General features: G+C 38.6%; 1 pseudogene; it reads left to right on the top strand.

The window, feature by feature from the left end:
* Nucleotides 1–19,946, top strand: part of LOC118621903 — a 61,396-nt pseudogene extending 41,450 nt beyond the window's left edge.
* The last annotated feature ends 269 nt before the right edge of the window (nt 19,947–20,215 follow it).

The following is a 20,215-nucleotide window of genomic DNA, read 5'->3' as shown; positions in this document are numbered from 1 at the left end:
GAAAGAGAGAGAAACATCAATGTGAGAGAGACACATCGACTGGTTGCCACCCACACAACCCCAACCAGGGCCAGGGACAAACTGCAACCGAAGTATGTGCCCTTGGCCAGAATTAAACCCGGGACTCTTTGGCCCCAGGCAACACTCTTACCACTGAGCCATTCCGGCCAGGGCCAACCTTTATCATTTAATTACCAATAAATATTTGTAACAATTAACCCTAGACAAACTTCCATTTAAAGGATATCAATATGCGTGTTTCATTGAGTACTGAGAGAATCATTGAATATACAATTAAGGATTCCCTGTGAAGATTGAAGCTAATATTAGTGGAACAAATTACTACCCAAATATCCTCCCTTTCCCAAATACTATATATAGCAGGAAGCCCATAAAAAGCAGGTGTGCCTATCTTTATTTTCAAATTTTTAAAAAAAGCTATCATTATTAAGCAGGCATTCTATGCATTTATTTAAAGTAGATTCATATGGCTGTTAGAGCTTTTAAATGACAATTTCAGACTTGGGCCATTCATTCATGTAAATTTTTAGAGACTGGGCAGTTAAGAATAATTGATGGCCTTTTATGAAATGAGTTCGGTGAATACATGCCTCTTGATTGTACTTTGCCTGCCAGATGGTGTCTGGGTGTATCCCCCATACTTATCCCTCCCTGACTCTTGCCTCATGACTTCTTAGTTTCCTTGCCAAGGGATGGCGTGAGGACGATTATGTCACACACTTCTTGATATTAAAAGGAGTTGAAATTTTAATATGGCTTTTTAGGGGATTGTGCTAAAAAATCCACACATCAAAAGACAACTGGGGAAGGTCATTTATCTCCTCTATTCTTCTCCTGTCCAACTCCCACCATTTTGTCAACTTTAGTTTTGCCCGAATGGCTTCATGCCAAACCAATTGCCAGTGCTCCGTTTTGTAATTTTGTTTTCTAAATATGTTTTTATTGATTTCTTAGAGAGGAAGGGAGAGAGATAGAAACATCAATTGGTTGCCTTTGCACGCTCCTCCAGTGGGTATCCAGCCTGAAACTGGGGCACGTGCCCTCACTGGGAATGGAACTGGGACCTCTCAGTCCATGGGACAATGCCAGATCCACTGAGCCATGCTGGTTAGGTGGTAATTTTGGTTTTTAATTGTTTAGAATCTTCTAACTTGGCATATGAATAAAAGCATACATATTTTCTTAATATATTTCCATGTATATTACTATATTGTGAAAGTTATTGATGATTTCATCTTGGCCGAAAAGCAATCCTTGCTTTAATTATAACAAAAGTTTTAAGTAAGTTTCTTAAGGGAAAAAATGAAAAAGCATCTTGAATTGAAGTGCTAAAAGGGAATTAAATGGAATAGCAAGTGTACAATTCTTTTCATTGACATATTCAGATGTTTAACTTCCCAGTGTATTAAAATATACATTTTTAATTTTCTAGTAGTTCAAGACTAAGATATGGACTTTTAATGTTTTTTAAAGTTCAGTCAATTTTATTATTCAAATGCATTTATCTGGTTTGCAAGATGCTGGGCTATAGAGATGTCTTTCTCTCTCTCTCTCTCTCTCTCTCACACACACACACTCACACACAAGAAGGCACCAGTCCTGATCACAAGATGGTAATGAAAGCCAGGAATGATGGCTCTATAATTAAGAACTTGAATTAGATGATAGCGTAGGATGTAGTTAGTGTGTTGAAGTTAGAATATCTGTAGAATTGAATCTGACTTTTAAAAGAAACAGCTTTACCATTGAAAGTCCAAATACTGTCACTGTTGTTTGAATCGAGAAGAGAATAATAAACCCCATAGATGAGAAATAGCAGTATGTTGTTTTTTCCACGTCTGCTCTTATAGTGCTTACAAATGGAAATAAAGCACATTCTAGTTCAGAAGAAATGAAACAGCAAATGAAATACTATACAGACACATTCCATCTCTGAAGACCTTATGTTCTGCTTTTATTATGAGAAAGATTACTCTGTTCTGAATATCCCTATCCAGAAATGTTCCCAAGAAAATATCCCAGGCTTTAACAAGATTGTGGAGTAACCAGAATCCAAGAACAGTTGAGCAGGGGGCAGGTGGTTTCAGGGAATAGAAGAGACTTCTCAGCATATTCCTTTGATGAGATGTGAAGACTGATGATGGATTACTTTCACTACTGTCTCTCACAATTTAGTTTTATAATTATGCAATGAAAAATGGCATTGGAGAGAAAAACAATGATGTAATATTAAGCATAGTTACAAAAGAAAGGGTGGCCTCCTGAAAAATTTAACAGAGTAATTATTGAGCTCTTCTCCTTTCATTCTCTGCAATCTCTCTGTATGAACCCACTTCCATCAAAGTTTTCCCATCGTATGATGGCTCAAGCTCTTAACTTTGTTTATCCTGAACAGGCTTCTCTCTTGTTCTACAAACCCTTACATAGTATAACCCTTCCTACCTGATACTCCCCCTCAACATCCTTGAGGCACTTCAGGCTCCACTGACCATATTCTCATTATCCTCACTGTAGTTCTTGGTCACACTGAGAAGTGCTGCAATTACCACTGCATTCTGTGAGGCCTCATTCTTGACTATCCCCATAAACTACCCAAATCTCTGAACACTAAGAGACACAAGCTGCTAGTGATTATTTTAGGCTTGGTTTCTTAAAGTGGTTCTTGCTCATGCAGAAAATAATGGTAACTTCTATATAGCCTCTACAAATATTCAAAAATAAAAAGTTATGGACTCTTCTGACCTTGTTGGCAAAACGCTATGTGCTAAGGCTATCTTCTATTAAAGCAGCATTTCTGTTGAAGGTAAGTAGGTAGAAGACGGTTAGATGGGCAGATAGAAGGACAGAAACACAGAAGTATACAGAGAGCTATAGATATCAGTGTTTTGTAAAATGAAGAAATAAGTGGAAGAATGAGTCATTGGTTCTCAGTGAGGTAGAAAGGCATCCAGATAGAGTGAGCCAAGATCTCTGTTGAGGGCTCTTTCTCAGTTTATTGTAAACATGGCTTGAGTTTTGGAGAACAGTCCTGTTCTCAAGTACATTGCGCTAATATGATACTACTTGTATAAATGTTTGGTCATCAAATTTATAGTGGAAATTAATCAATGTTTGTGTCTCACATGCTTCTGTTAGGGACTTGAGAATTTTTCTTTAAGAAAAAACCATTACATAGTCAACTGTAGGTCAATGTTCATTTTTCAACTTTCCACTTCCTCAGTCCTCATCTTTCTTGACCTAATAGCAGCAGTCAATAAAGTTGACTACTTCCTCCTTTTTGAATATTTGTTTTTTACTTGGTTTTGGCACATCACTGTCTCTCAGTTCTCCCCTTACATCACTGGCTGCTCCTTCTCAGTTATTCGTTGACTCCTCCACATCTACACAACCTCTAAACATCGTCCTGCTCCAGAGCTCAATCTTTGAACATCTTTATATATCTACAATTTCATGTGGTCTTGTGGCTTTAAATACCATCTATATGCCATAATGTTATAATTCAGCCTGGACTTCTCACCCCAAATCCTTCCTGTCTATTCAAATCTCTATAAAGATGATTAATACAAATTAAAATTCAGTATGTTCAAACCAGAACTCCTGGTTTTCCCCTCGGCTCTAATTCTCCTATAGTCAGCCTCATCTCTCTCAGAAACAATTTATTCAGTTTGTTTGGACCAAAAACACTGCACTTTTTTTTTTTTTCTATTTCTCTCCTTTTTCTATACCCCACTAGCAATCTTTTAGGAAATCTTGATGGCTCTACCTTAAAAGCACATCCATAATACTACTAATTTTCAACATCTCTTTCTGTTCCAATTGTTTTTCTCTCATCCACTGCTATTGTTACTGGAGAGACGACAAGACCTTGGTTCTTGTCTTCTTAAAGGAAAGATCTCAATCAAGAGACAAAGTATAGCAAAGCTAGCAATAATTTATTGGCTGTGGCAAAAACACACTTAGGACAGCGAAACAAGGAAGGGCTTAGAAGAAGCAACAGGAGAGCCTAGGCTGGGCTGCTTTGGCTCACTGGGAAGCCAGAGAAAGGGAGCCTTGGAGACAGGTTCAGGGGGTTAGGCCAGGAGGAGCTGCTGCTGTCCTTTGCTCCCCTGGTTGCAAGTCTCCTGGGGTCCCTTAGAGGAAAAAGAGGGGAGGGAATGGCATGGTCATGCTCCCCTGGGGGAGAGTGTGCACTGTGTCGTGTTGAGGGTATTTATTGTTCTCTCTTGCAGGTGGGAATTTTAGGGAAGGTCTCAGGGGAGGGTCTCGATAGAATATTCATCAGCTTTCCAGGTGTGCTTTTCCAGGTCATTAGTCAATGCAGCTGTTTCTGTGGCAGCTGTGGTGTTACTTGTTTGGTTTTCCTGCTTTTCTGGGCCTGGAGCTAAAATACAACTGAAGCCTAGATGTTATCTTTAGGGAAGAAAAGTTCAGGGGGTCTAAACCGCATGAGATATGAAAAGTCAGGGGTCCAAACCACAGGACCAGGGATAGGCTAGGAGGAAAGGTTACCCTGGGGGCAAAGTTTTTGTTTTCCTAGTTTTGTCCCTTGCTTTCTGCCCTGGTGGGTGTCTGTACCTGGCCCATTGTCCTTGCTCTGCTCATGTCTGTCTAACTGCCTATAGCACTATGACCCTGGTTAAGCTATTTTCATTTCTCATCTGGATTATTGCAATAATTTTCTAACTGGTTTTGCTTCCTTTTTTCTTAGTTTACCATAATCTATTCTCAACCCAACCACCAGTGGCCCTTTTAAAATTTAAGTCAGATCATGTCCTACTGCTCAAAACTATCCAGTGGTTCCCTGTCTTTCTCAGAGTAAAAGCCTATAAAACCTAATGTGAGCTGGCTCTTCAGTAGCTGGTGACCTCCCTTCTGCCCATCTTCCTATTCGTTATGCTCCAGCCATAGTGACTTTCTTGCCTTTCCTCAAGTACACACCTAGCACGCTGCCCCCTCAGCATCTTCATACTGGCTCTTTCCTCTCCCTAGAAATATTTTCCTCCAATATATCCAAGTTGCAGCCCTTGTTTTATTTTCACCTTACCCAAGAGACTTTCCCTGACCACACTAATATAAAATAGCAACACCTCATTTTATATCTCACCAATTATGGTTAATTTTCCTCTTAAGGCACTTAAAAACTACCAACAATACTGTATTTCGTGTTAGAAGGGAGTCCCTGAGCTGTGTTACTGGCCATAGAAGATATCTCCTGGAACATCAGGGAGACTGGGCAGAGGCATTGAAGAAGAAAAGAAAATTGTGGTTTGTGCAAAAGAGCTTCCCTCTGTGGGCGGAGCCTGGTGCTGCCAGGCAATCAGCTCTCATGGCCTCCAAATTGCCTTAATGATTGTAAAAGGAGTTGGTGGAAAGGTGACAAAGTATTTGCAGGCTTATATTATTAATTAGCATATGAAATGCCTCAGGTGGAAGCATCAATCATTTTTAACATCAGTGTCTCCCAGTCTTTTCCATGTTCAATTATACCAATGCTCAAACTATAAGATTTTCTACAATGAAGCAGATATCTCGGGGGCAATTCCCTGATTAGGATGGCTCTTCACAAGATCACACTCTTCGTATCCCCTTTTTCTGAGGCAGTGGTTTCAAGGGAGAGTGGTGAGTTGTAAATGCCATAAGCTATCACAAGTCTGGGAGCTGGCGCTGGGCCCACCATGGCTTACCTCCAAATCCTCGGCTTTCCTAAAGATGAATGCTTGGTTCTAGGCTTATAAAAGCAACACTCTGGCGGAGACCCAAGCTACACACAAACTATAATTTCAGGGATTTGAGAAACCACAGAAATAGTTTCTTCTTTCCATTTCCAAAAGTGAAGAAATAGAGAATATTTTTAAGGGTAAAGAGATTTTCTGATTAAGTAGCTTCTTGACAAAGACCTACTAACTGTCACCAGGGCCAGTATTAACTGTCACATCCCCAGGCAGAATCATGAAGTAGGGAGAGTGTATGTATCCTGTGTATCTTCCCTGCTGGAAACTCTCTCTCCAACTCTGCCCTCCCATCCCCAACCAGGAGGCAGCAATCTTGTGCTCTCTTCTTTTAACTTCATCCCCTTTCCTCATCAAAAGCTGCTTTCAAAAGCAATCTGGTATCAGTCACTTATGCAAAATGAGGATAGGGGCTATGCCGGAGGAAGAACAAGAAGGATTTGTTTGGGGAAGAGGCATACATAAAAATAATTCATAGGCAAATCCAAGACCAAAATAGATAAAGGGTTGAATGGATTATGTTTGGGCGCAAGGCATAAGAAATAGGGCATGTATGCAGTTTGTTTGGATGAATTCCCAGCCTTATGTGTGTGTGTGCAGGGGTTCCTCGTTGGAAACTAAGGGCTCCTGGATATTTGGAGTACTTCCATTGTTCTTAGAGAAAGAACTAACACTTACCAAGCACTTTCTCTGTGATAGGCACCATGCTAAGGGCTTTACTTGCATTATTTTATTGAATTCTTGCAGTAATCCTACAGTGTAAGCACTATGTTTATCCTCATCACTAGTTTAAGCTTATAGAATACTATGTATTGAGTCCAGACTTTGACTCTAACTCTGGCTGATTCTAGAGGCAACACCCACTCTAATCAGCCATATGGCCTCCATATGGTAGAGTGTTGGATTAGCATAAAGCCCATGTTTGATATATAGCAACACTCCCCAGTGTCTAAGTGAATAGAGTGGGACCTCCTCAAAACCCTCCCTCATGTAATGCTGTTCCCCCGAGACCTTTGGGGATCCTTATGGTTCTCTGGGTTCCATGATAGTAATTTGTCTATTTTGATATCTCAGTATTTAATCAACTAGCCTTGGCCTTTAGGATCTGGTTCCTGTAATATTAGTTCTGGGACGAATCTAATATACATTTTAATCAAATCCAGATGAGCCTAACGAAGTGAGCCTTAAATAGATATATCCATAAAGAAAACTATTACAATGGCATGGGTGGTGACCATTATAAATTTTATCATCTCCTAATAGCATGCTAAGTTGACCAAATTCTCCACACCTGCATTCCTGGAATCCCCCATAACTGTGGACACATTGACCAAAGCACCAGAAAGGATTTCTTCTAATAATTAGAGTATAATGCTTAAGTTCTCTAATTCCCTAAACTCTGTTCTGGAATACATCACTATTGAATCAATATTGCCTTGAGTCTCATCTGCCCAGGGACTCATGCTCTATCACACCTTTCACTGTCGTTCAGTCATTCAACACAGAATCTCTGAACATCTACTCTGGGCCATGCCTTGGGACTAAACAGTGAACAGGATAGGCACTCTCCCTTGGGAGGCTTATGGTCCAAAGTGGGAGCAGAGTCATGCCACAGCATGGAGCATACTAACCGTGGAAGAATGCTATTTCACCTCTTAACAAACTTCACTTTCCAGCTATGTTTTTAATCTTAATAAAAAATGCTACAGGGCCCTTCATTCCAGTTGAAAATGCTCTGGGTCCTCAATTGGATAAAGACTGGTCTTGAAAAGTTTGAGCTCCCTGACCATAATATATTCCACTTTAATATGGAGTCAATTTACTCTTGCTTGTGTATATTTCTGCTATGTATACAATTTTTCCTTCCCGAAAAGCTTTTTTCTTCTTTATTTATCTAATTTTTACCTTTCTTCAAAGCCCAGATCAGGTTCCCTTCCTCTCTGAAACACTCCCTGACACAAGGAGGTTATTCACCTAAACTCCCAGGACATTCACTGTTTGTGCCACTTGTTGTCATGACTCCTTAGATTATTTATCTTTTCTTGTATCTGCCCTCCAACAGGTTTTAACCTTTTCATTTTTGTATTCTATTATTTAGAAAAGTGCCTAACACATCATAGGTTACCCAGTTGTTTATTGATAATAAAAACACATATTTCTGTATGAACTTGAGTAAAGAGTAAGCCTTTCCAAGGTAAGCACTTTTGGCCAGGAAGAGTCACCTTTGGATCTGCACATTTCCTTTTAGGTATCTTTTCATGCCATGAGTCATGAGGTCAGCTTTTTCAACACTGGTCTCCTGTGTGGGGGTGTAGTACAGAGAGGAAGCAAGGTGAGAGAAAGAAGAAAGAAGGCTTATGATTTGCAAGACTGCGAGGGTAGAGGATACTCTGTGGGAAGCAGCTGGTTATTTGGCACCAAGGATTGTATGCACACTATAAGTGAGACTAAATAAAGAATTGGGTGAAAATCCTAGAAATGTCAAGAACAAACCAGAGGATAGGACAACTCATGAGATCAAAGACCAGGGAAACAACCAGACCACAGACTAGGCAGTGAGGGAATCTGGAACCAAATCAAGTAAAGAATCTGAGCAGGAAGGGTCAGAAATTCAGGGCAATAATTTTACAGGACCTCTGTAGTAAGGAAGGTACTCAATAAATGCTCGTTCCATGAATAAATAAGCAAAAAGGACATACTGGGACCTGACATAATATTAATGAATCGATCCAATGTATTCCTTACTCTTGCTCCACTCAACTCTATCACAGGAAAATTGACTCCTGAAGACCCCGTTTTCTAGGTGATGTCCTGCTGAGTTCAGCAGCCCTGATAGGAGATTGATTGAGGTGGCAGGGTAAAGGCAGGGTACTCTTCTATCTGGCCTCAGTTAGCATTTCAAGCAACAACTGTGTTTCCTTCCTGCCTCTAGTTCTTGATAGGACATCTTTGAAGGTTGCATGGACCCTGCGTTTTAGTACCATCACCTCCATCTGTCTCTCTAGCCCAGCACTGTCAATATAAGTATAATCTAAACCATGTATGTAAACTTTAATTTTCTACTAGCCACATTTAAGAAGTCAAAATAAAAAAGGTAAAATAAATTTAAATACTGTATTTTATTTAAACCAATATATTCAACATCTCATTTCTCTGTGTAGTCAATATAAACACTATTAATGAGCTATTTTTTATTCTTTTTTTTTTTCCACATGAATCCTTCAAAATTGTACATGATTTTATACTTCTTAGTTCAGATTAGCTGCATTTCTAGTGTTCAACAACCAGTGTGGCTAGCATGTTGGACAGCACAATTCTAGCCTCCTGGTGAGAGCTGTTCCATGCTGCTGCTAATTCTGGGGTTGTTTCACTATTAATCCTTGTTTTGCTTTTTAGCTACAACATCACTTATGTGACTAATACCCTGAATTGAAACCCCTCCATTATAAATAATTGAAGCAGTATCTGGGGTTTTTTAAGAGCCTGACTAAAACAGATTCATTTAATAATACTAAAAAAGAAATATCAGAGTGTCAGCCAGGAAGGAGAGAAAAGAGTCAAAGAAATAATAGTAAAATGTGTATGGAACCACAAGACTCCAAATAACTTGAGCAAGAACAAAGCTAGAGACATCACAATTTCTGATTTCAAATTATACTACAAAGCTATAGCAATCAAAAGAGTATGGTACTGGCATAAAATAGGCACATAAATCAATGGAATAGAATTGAGAGCCCAGGAATAAACCCACACATATATGTGGTCAACTAATATATGACAAGGGGCCAAGAAAACTGAATGGGGGAAAGAAAGCCTGCTATTTGTCACATGGATGAACATGGAGGATATTATGCTCAGTGAAATAAGCCAGGCAGAGAAAGACAAGACTGCATGATCTCACTCATATATAGAATCTAAAAAAAAAAAAAAAAAAGTGAAACGCATAGTAACTGAAGGTAGTATGGTGGTTACCAGGAGTCAAGAGGTGGAGGAAATAGGGAGGTGTTGGTCAAAATGTACAAACTTTCAGTTATAAAAGGAATAAGTTCTGGAGACCTAATGTACATCATGGTGACTATAGATAATATAATATATTGTACACTTGAACTTTGCTAAGAGAGTAGGTCTCAAGTGTTCTCAGCACAAAAATAAGGGGGTGGTGGTGACTATGTGAAATGAAAGATGTTTTAATTACTTTGATTTTGGTAATCATTTCATAATATATATGCATATCAAAACATCATGTTGTACAACCTAAACCTATACAATTTTGATCTTTCAATCATACCTCAATAAAGCAGGGAGGGGATGGTGTGGAGGTGGGTCACAGAGGCTAACTTTAGCAGTGACCACCAAAGAACTGTCCAAAGAGAGCAATTTTTAATCATCAGACTCTCAGAATGAAGATTAACCACACTGCTAGTCATGCTGGGGAAGGGTGCCTCAAATTCCTTTAGCAAACACACTGTATTATTCAATACCTTCTCCTTTCCTTCTCCTGCTCCATTGCTATAATTCTATGCACACTAAGCAAATCCTTATTACAATTTGGCTTCCCATGCAGATCTGCCTACTAAATAGAAAGAGCTAGCCATGCAGATTTAAACACCTGGTCTTTCTCTTTGTGACTTCACTGGGTACCTGCATGAAGGTGTCCTCCCTGTGCAGTATCTTGCCACACATGGCAGATCCCGACAAGAGTTTGCTCCAGTGCTCCAGCCATACACTTGACCTGGCAGGTTTAATATTTCGTACTTGGGCCTTCAACACATCTTCCTCTGTGAAATGATAGATGAATTCTATTAAACTTTTATGGCCATAAGGAACTGGAAGGAACTAGAGTGTCTACTGCTCCAAACCTATATTTTTTACAGATGGGGGTAGTGAGGCCCACGGGGATTTAAAACATTGCCCAAAGTCATGCAGCAAGTTAGTAGCAGAACAAAGATTATGATCCATGTTTTCTGCTTCTTGGAACAGTGTTCTTTTATATGATGTTACATATTAGATTATTACCTTAGAACCTAGCTAAAAATTTCAGAATTGTATTTGTCTAGTATTAAGATTCCCCAATGCAGAAACACATTTACTGTTTGGCCTACCAACAAAGGACAGTTTATTTGAAATTTTATGCATGGTTTGAATTTGGGAAATCAGGTTAGAGTCTGTGGTGCTGCAGCCCTGGCCAGTTTTGCTCAGTGGTTAGAGTGTTGGCCCGCAGACCAGAGTCATGAGTTCAATTCCCAGTCAAGGGCATATACCTTGGTTGTGGGTTCAATTCTGGCCCCTGTCAGGGTAGTGAGAGAGGCAAACTATCAAGGTGTCTCTCTCATATCGATGTTTCTCTCTCTCTGTCCCTCCCTTCCTCCCACTCTATCTAAAAAAAAAAAAAAAATCAATGGAAAAATATCCTTGGATGAGGATTAAAAACAAAAAGAATCTGTAATGCTGCTGCATTTAATATTACAGACTCTTGGGCACACTGCATAAGGTTGGTGAAAGTCCACTGTTCTTTCTTTCCAATAAGTGTGATACAACTTAGCTTTGGATATGATGCCAAGAACGGTAATTAGAAAATGGAATGAAATCCATCTCAGATGATAAACTATTTTGTTTAGGTTTGAAAATAATATATGTGAAGATTCAAACCAACAAAATGTAATAGGATTCATTCATTTACTCACTCACTCACTCACTCACTCACTCACTCACTCACTCACTCAGCCATTCAGCCATTCAGCCATTCAGCCATTCAGCCATTCAGCCATTCCTTCTTTCTCTGGGTGTCTGTACTAGGCAATGTGGAAAAAAACAATGAACAAACAAGTTCAAGTTTCTGCCCTTATGGAACTTAGATGCTGGTGTAGAAGCCACCAAAATGTCAGATAAAAAAACAAAAACAATAACAATTGCCGACAGTGATAAATGTGAAGAAAACTGCAGGTTGCCAGGATGGAGAACATTTGAGCATTTATTTTGGATAGGTTGGTTAGGGAAGGCCTCTCTAAGAGATGGTACTTTAAGCTAAGACCTAAATGAAATGACCGTGCAACTTCCTGGAAAGAGGGAAGTATTCAATGCAGAGGAAAGGGGTATGACGGGGCTGAGGTGATAAGTTCTGGGATCTTAACTATATATGATAAACTGAAAAAATTTGCAATGTAAGCAATTCTGTTTTGAAGCAAAAAAAAATTAGTTTTAATTCAGACTTGACTTATGATTGAGTGGGGAGGATGGGCTGAGTACTATGTATGGACACAAGGAACTGAGTCCCATGTACAGCTCTGGCTGGCATGAGATTCTCGGGGGCTTCCCACAGAGTGCCTGAGGCTGTGACAGAGAAGAAATAGGATAAAATAAAGATGCCCTGGCTAAGGGCCCTAAAAATAAAAGGGAATATTCCGTCTTAATAGATGATACTAGTTAGACTAAACAGAGACCATAGGGGAAAGGGCACTGATTAGCTCCTCACTCTTTCTGTGAGCCCTCAGAGTGGCCATTTTACATAGAAAAATCAGCAAGAAAAAACCCCCACAAAAATGTGAAAAATGTGACACACAACGAGCTGCAAAAAGGACAGTTGTTTATAGTGTGAGAGCTGAAATAAGAAGGCAGAGCGTCGCTTTATTCTGTCTCAGCTGGAAACATGCCCACTGGGTAAACATTTTTCATTGCTATGTGCGTGTCTGTGAATGACTGTGAAAATGCCCCGAGTCTTGAACAAAATAAGCTATCGACCAAAAGAGATTCAGAGACATGGAAGCAGGGAACAGACTGACAAACCTCAGATGAAAGGGGGTTGGGGGGTGTGAAGAGATCAACCAAAGAACTTAGATGCATATATGCTCAACCAATGGACACAGACTTTGGGTTGGGAAAAGCAGGAGGGAGGTGGAAGTGGGAAGGAGGGGGATCAATGGGGAAAAAAAGGGGGACATCTGTAATACTTTCAACAATAAAAATAAATGAATGAATAAATAAATAAGTTCTAGCAAGTAGGCAAAATCACAGGCACAGAACTCATGAACAGTGAGGGTTGAATGTGTATATGTATAATGTGTCAGGCTCTGTGCCAAGCAATTTATGTGTATCACCCTATTTAACCCGCTTAGTAACTGTGAGATAGGTACTACTTTTTTAACAGTGTGTAAATTGAGATTAAGTCAATTCCCAAAAGTCACACAATCTGTAAGAAGTAGAGCTAAGATTCCTACCCTGGGATCTCTGAATCCAAAGCCAATATTCTTAGCCTTTATGCTGAATTTTTCCCATAAATAGGATGCCTCCCACAAGCTTTTCTTGCCTGAGTAGAGGTCAGATGGTCACCTTTTTAGAGGATGACTGTAATCTAGAGCTGACTTATCCTGTCAATCACAGCATACTATCTTTTCACTTAACTTCTATGCCTTAAAACAGTGACTGCCCATAGGATGAGTTGGCAAGATGTTCAACCAAGATATTTAAATCTGGGCACTGGAACAGTGATCAATGCTATAAGAAAATCTTCTGAATTTTAGGCATAAACTCCAAAGTTCAAATCCATGTAGTGCTTGAGATTATAGAATTGGATTTCCCACCATCACTGAACCACAAATATCAAGTTCAGCATGATAGGAAATGTGAAATACTATTTTAAAAATATCAAAAATACATATTATAAAAGGCACCACTTACTGAAATCTCATTGAATGACTGAGTGAAAGCATAATCAATGAGGCACTCATTGCTGTGTGAGGAGAATGAATGTTTTTAAAGCTTGCATAAACTTGGTTTCTTTTCTAAATAAACATTATATGGATCTATATGTTCACTCCTTGACTCGCTTCCAAAAGTTTCCTCCTACTGGCTTATTAATAAAGTGTTCTGTTTTCAAGAGATTCTGTAATGAGCATTAGTTTCATGACTGGAGCAGAACCTATTAAACTAAGCACTTGGAATACTTGTCACCAGCCCCTTACAATTCCTGACTGTGTTGTATCAAGTATATTACATGTCAGTCTCCACAGCATAGAAATAGACCGTAATAATATTTGGCAATTTAAAATGAGAACAATGACTATCCCCATCCCTTGCTTCCTTTCTCTTGAGAGTATGGTGTTCGTTGTTTATGCCTTAGAGGAATTTGCCAAGAATGGTGGCTTCTCAGGCCGATAGCACGTATTCCAGCTGCATCTTGAGTTGATAAAAAACGATTTCTCCAGTTAAGATGAGTTTCACCTTGAGTTAAAGAATAAGTCTGATTCAGGGATTTGAAGGAGTCATCAAAGAAACAATGTTATGGAAAATGAGAATGAAATGGTAGCTGTGCTTGTCTTCTCAGTTACAATAAGAATATGTTCTTCAGGTTTGATTGAACCAAAGATCCAATTTCTGACTTAAATATACAGAGACTACTTTTTCATTCATTGGGCTTCAATACTCAAGAAAAATCTGAATAAATAAATTGATGATAAAAATCGGGAGATTTATTTGGTAAAGACCAAGAATGCTTGTCTTTTATTTTCATTTTGTAATTGGTATCCAATAAGAAAATTCCATTTTGGTACAATTAGTAATACTCCAGGATAATTTCATAACATTATTAACAGTTGCAAAGGCAAGTCTTAAGTCTGAGGAATTGGGGCAGGAGGGAGGGTGAGTTGGAGTTTTTGAAGCAGTTTATCCATTCCAGGAATGAACAAGTATTGGAGCTAAGTTCCCCCAAAATAAAAACATCCCAGCTGGATTGGATGAGGAATAGATGTGCTTCAATAATATTTACATGCATGAAAAGAGACACTTTGGTTAAAGATTTTCTTATTTACTCAGAATGGTTTCTAACTGGTAACTAGAAAGGGTATAAATTTAGATGCTAGTGTATGGAGAAATCACCAGAAGACTGAGAAAAAACTCAAAGTAGTTATTTTGGAAATTCGATGTTTTTACCTGCAAAAGACCACTAGAAAGTTTCTAATTCCTCATAAGGATCTTCCAGAGAGAACATTCTTTCCTGAGAATTCTACTTTAGTCTAGTTTAACCTAAGGGATTTTTCAAAGAAGGCAGGGAGATTTGATCCAAAGTACAGGTAATTTGGGAAAATATAAAGTTGCAATTGATTATTGAATGCCAGTGGGCTAGAGCTGCAATAGGGGAAAGGAGGTTGTTTAATGTTAATGAAACATTAACCATTTAACTTATGTAATACTTCATGAATCTCACATGTTTCTAAATATACATCACCACTTACTACACATGCACCAGTGGAAGAGGGACCTATTTCAGACGAGTGTAGAGTTAATGAGTTCAGTCTTAGATATGCTGAGTTTGAGGTCCCAACACTTTGTTCAGGCCTAAATCACAACAGTTAATTGTTGATTGCAGCCAATTTTTTCTAGAGCCCTAGAAATTAAAATGTATCAATGCCAATGCTGATCTGAAAGCTTCTTGGGGATTTGGTGGTTTCTATGGAGGTTGAAAGCAGTGGCACACCATGGAAGTTAGTGGGACATGTGTACTCACACACTTGGTGCCCACAACCCAACTCTCCCTAAATCAGACTCCAACATGTGGCAAATCACTGACAGTTGTACTGTTTTATATTTTAGTGGAAGTTCAGGAATTATGGTCCTTTCCTCTTCTCCCTCCTCAAATCCCACTGCAAACAGATAAAAGATCTTTCCCATTTTATTGGGCATGTTTTGAGTAACAGTCACAGCTCAAAGGACACTAAGTTAGGGTCATTGTGACAAAAATTTCAAATAAGTAAACATCTAGAAGATTTTACTTTAATTCAAGATAAGGCAATGAAAATAATATCTGCCTAAAGAGAACTAAACGCAGCCAAAATTCTTCCCAAATCTTCAGATTCAACTTCCAACGCTGTCAGTTGGAAATATTTAAAAGAGGCAAGTCGGGTCTATGATACCTCGTTATGCCAGGGATTTTTATCTGTTGCTTATTGTTAGTTTTATTTTTTTCTACTTGCCAAGGTTTTAAAAATGGGTGCAAGATAAAAACAAATTTTTGAAGCAGATTTTAAATCTTTGGTGTTTGTTGAATTCCATTCCTTGACATGCATGCTTTGGGAGAGGAACAAAATAAAACATTTCTCAACAACTAGGTAAGTCTTGACATATTGTCCTGTCATGCAACTAGGGGATTGGACAAAGAAAGACAAGTTGTATTATATTTGAATACACATTCTTTCATGTGCAGTGGGTCCTCTGAGAATGTCTCTGGATTCACAAAATGAATATACTAACTTTCAGTGTGTACAATTTTCTGTAAATTTTCATGATATAAGGGTTCATTCAATAGTTTGACTATTGTCTTAGAGGGCAGTGAGTTCTCCCTTCATTTCTCCTAGGAGTTCACAACTCAGGAATTCAGAAAACTGATACAGACAAACACTCAAGTGTTTGGCTGAGTTTGTAAGTTATATTAGGGGCATCTCTCTCCAAGTACAGGCTGTACCCATAACAGAATGACAGGCATGCCAAGCTACTCTAAAAAGTCCTTCCAATACCAACACATGGGTTTGTATTAAATTAATATAGTATTATCCTTGGTGAGTATGAAATGACTTTTCCCTTTAGATCCTATTTATAAAAGTAATGAGTAGAATAAAATTTGTAGAATTGAAACAATCGCCTGTAACTCCAGTTTCGTGTTTTCCTCTGGACTCATACTGGTTTGCACACAAGGAACATTCACCAATGTCATACATCCTTCCATCTCAACATGCTCAACATCTTCTCTGCAAGACGTGTTTTTTTCTCTTAGTTTATACTTCTCTTAGTGACATTATCATGCACCCAAACCAGAAATCCAAGAGGATTTTTTTTTTTTAATTGTTTGTAGTGACACTACCATGAGTATTTCTCTCTCAGCCAGGTAGAATCCCTTACCATTCTTTGAAGTATTTTTATTCATTTTTTTTTTTTAATGAGAGAGAAAGAAGAAGAGGAACACTGATTTGTTGTTCCATTTATTTATGCATTCATGGGTTGATTCTTGTATGTACCTTGACTGGGAATTGAACCCACAACCTTGACATGTTAGGATGACAGTCTAACCAATGGAGCTACCCAACCAGGGCCCAAAAGGACTTTTCAATTCTTTCATTTCCCTAATTTTTCAGCCCTGGCTTTAAATATCTCTCAAACACATTCTCTCTTGTTTTCATTACCACTGCCACAACCATCATCTTATTTCAGGCCAACATCAATCATCTCTCCTCTGGACAATTGCAGTTCCTTCCAAACTAGTCTCAACTATTTCTAGTTTCTTCACCCATCCTACCTATTCTCTTTTCAAAAGCCAAAGAAGTAAAATTTCCAAATCATACGCTCATCATTTTCCTTTTTAACTCTCTCCCCCACATTCTGCCTCATTGGTTTCTAAATTCTTACATAAGAAAGTCCAAGCTCCTTAGTAGAGCACCTAAGGCCCTCCTTAGCCTGGTTCCTCCAAACTGTGTTCCTATTTTTCTTTAAGCTCCAGTCATGAGGTGGCTGGTTCACAGACCTCTTTAGGTCCCTGAACATTCCAAGGTTTTTATGCCTTCATCCCTTCCAGAATGGGTCAGTTCCTCTAATGGCTGCTATTTAGGGAACGTGCAAAACCTCTATAAAGACCATTCACATCTGCTTTTGTAGCTCAGGGAATCATCCAGGTTTGTCTCTTATCCAGGTGCCTTGGTTGTCATCATGTTTACCTCATTTTCCTTATATGACTTATTTTTTACTCATCTTCTAATATTTGGCTTGGGTTTTCTCTCCTCTGGTTTCAAGCAGGAAGGCCCTCAGGCAAGTGACACTCCATCCCTATATCCTACTCCAAACCCTTCACACTAAATGCCAACAAGGGTCCATCTGGAAGGTGGATGGTACAACAATGCCCTCTCCCTCCTCTACGGATTACAAATGCCTTTCATTGAGCTTCAAATATTCCCAACTTGGAGAGCCTTTCCCTCTTCTATCCAGATTAAAACAGTTTTTTCTTCCTATTTGTAACTCTATGCCTTGTACAAATTTGTATTTCATTTATCACACTCTATTGTGTGATCTTGGGTAATATCTTTTAATTTTCTGTGGCTGATCTGTAAAAATGGGATAAATTAACTCTCAGGGTTTCCATTACATGGTACATACTCAGGAAATGTTTACTAAGAACTGGTAGAAAGAATGCTTCTAACTAGGAACAGAAAGCCATATAAAGGCTAGAAAAACATTCATGCCATGACTATTTTAGGGATTAGGTGTAGCACTTTCATAATTTTAAATTCCTTATATCCACATTTAAAATCTATGGCCCCTAAGTGAAATAAGCCAGTCAGAGAAAGACAAATATCATATGATTTCATTTATATGTGGAATCCAATGAACAAAATAAACAAACAAAATAGAAACAGACTAATATATACAGAGAACAGACTGACCGCTGCCAGAGGGGAGGAGGGTTGGGGAGCTGCGTGAAAAAGGAGAAAGGATTAAACAAAAAAAGATAACCAGAAAAAACAAACAAACAAAAAAAACAAACTCATAGACAACAGTATGGGGATTACCACAGGGAAAAAGAAGCTTGGGGGAAGTAGACGAGGGTAAAGGGGGAATAAATGGTGATGGAAGGAGACAACTTTGGGTACTGAGCACACAATACAATATACAGATGATGTATTATAGAATTGTATACTTGAAACCCATATGATTGTACTAACCAGTGTAACTCCAATAAATTCAATAAAAATTAAATAATAATAATAATTTTTAAAAACATATGGCTCTGGACTTAGTGGAATTGAAATAACTGGGCCCTCAATTTCACAAAATTCCTTTAGAAAACCGTAGCAAAATTATACAAAGAATATTAATGCTTCTGAACATAGATTATCTTTGTGTATCATCAGGAATAAATGAAGTATTTATTTACACACTGAACTTCTTAAAATAAAGTTGTTCAATAAACTTATGAGTTACCTCCACTTGGTGAAGTGGTCTTTGATTTGTGGTGAACTGAGGACCTTAGTGATGTATAGATAGTGTGATTTATAGATAGTGTGCCTTTGAACAAACATACCCAGTATCAGAGTTTCCTAACTAACTGAAATCTTAAGAACTCATATAAGGATTTCCCCAAAGGTGGCTCTTTTCTCCAAATGGAACAGTTCGGAGAATCTGTTTTCCATCCTCATTAGATCATGTGATAGTCACTCAGCCGCCACCAGTGATGGTCTCCTCATCACTTTCTTCAGTCATTTTTCTTCTTGCCCTCTTTACACTATCTGGCACTCTTGAAACCCACTTTATTCTTAAAAAAATTTCCTCTTGGCTTCTACAATACTCAGCTATCCTATTCTTTTTCAAACCTAGTGTCTTCTGATTTTTATTTTTCAGTCTAAAAATGTGTGTTCTTTAGATGTTTTGATTCTGCTCTTCCTTCTCTCTAGCCTCTCTCTGCTTCCCTTGGATGGATGGATGATATCAAAGCAATATCTTTCTGTCTGCTGCATATTTACACAAAGATATCTCAATTATTACTTTAAACCCAATCTTCTAAGTCCAAAATCAATAATTGTATCCCTACCAAAAATGAATTCTCTTACCTCTCGATGCCTCCTATTTCAGTTGTACAGGTATTTGATTAATGAACAAAAGTTAGAAAAGCATCTTAAGTACATTTTTTTCTAGTCACTTGAAAGGCAAACAGGGACACATTCTGTAACTTTTCATAATTTTTACTTTACTTTTCAAATTTTCTATCCTCAACAGAGTTAAATGTATCCAGAAAAATATTCAATTTAAAAAATGCACATGTAATCAACACAATGATTGACAAAGCGGTAGCGCACATGTTTGAGACAGAGTACCACTTCAAAGACGAATGGAGGGGAATGGTCTTAGCAGGTGCCCCTATAATGAACACATGGTTTTATATCTCCTACATAAAAGACCCCGTCTGTACAAGTACCAGCTCCTAGATGTTTATAAAAAAGGTGACCTTCACATTATGCCTGATTCTAATGATTCACCTCCAACAGACAGGGAACCAGGAGAAGTTGTGGACAGCCTGGTAGGCAAACAAGTGGAATACGCCAGGGAAGATGACTCCAAAAGGACGAGCATGGTCATTCATCAAGTAGAAGCCAAACGGTCTATGTCATCAAGTTTGATGATGATTTCCATATTTATGTCTACGATTTGGTGAAAACATCCTAGATGTCATCATGAACTTTGAAACTATTAAATGTCTGTTCAAGAACCAGCCTGGAATCTTGTACTGGCGTGGGTTCTGCAGAATGGTGATCACATGTTCCACCTCGTCCTCCGTGAGCTTTCTTGGTGAGGTTGATGTCTGCTTTCTTCAACACCATATGAGTATATTTTCACCCCACACCCTTAATTGCAATGATGGCAAAGGCTATTTTTCGCCACCCAGTGATGGTGTTGAGTACTCGCAAAATGTGCTGGAACTTCTCAGAGGTCAC

This window comes from Molossus molossus, unplaced genomic scaffold (genome assembly GCF_014108415.1).
Source record: "Molossus molossus isolate mMolMol1 unplaced genomic scaffold, mMolMol1.p scaffold_m16_p_1, whole genome shotgun sequence".
NCBI lineage: Eukaryota > Metazoa > Chordata > Mammalia > Chiroptera > Molossidae > Molossus > Molossus molossus.
The sequence above is the reverse complement of the archived record's forward strand: the minus strand, read 5'-3'. Positions and strand labels throughout refer to the sequence as shown.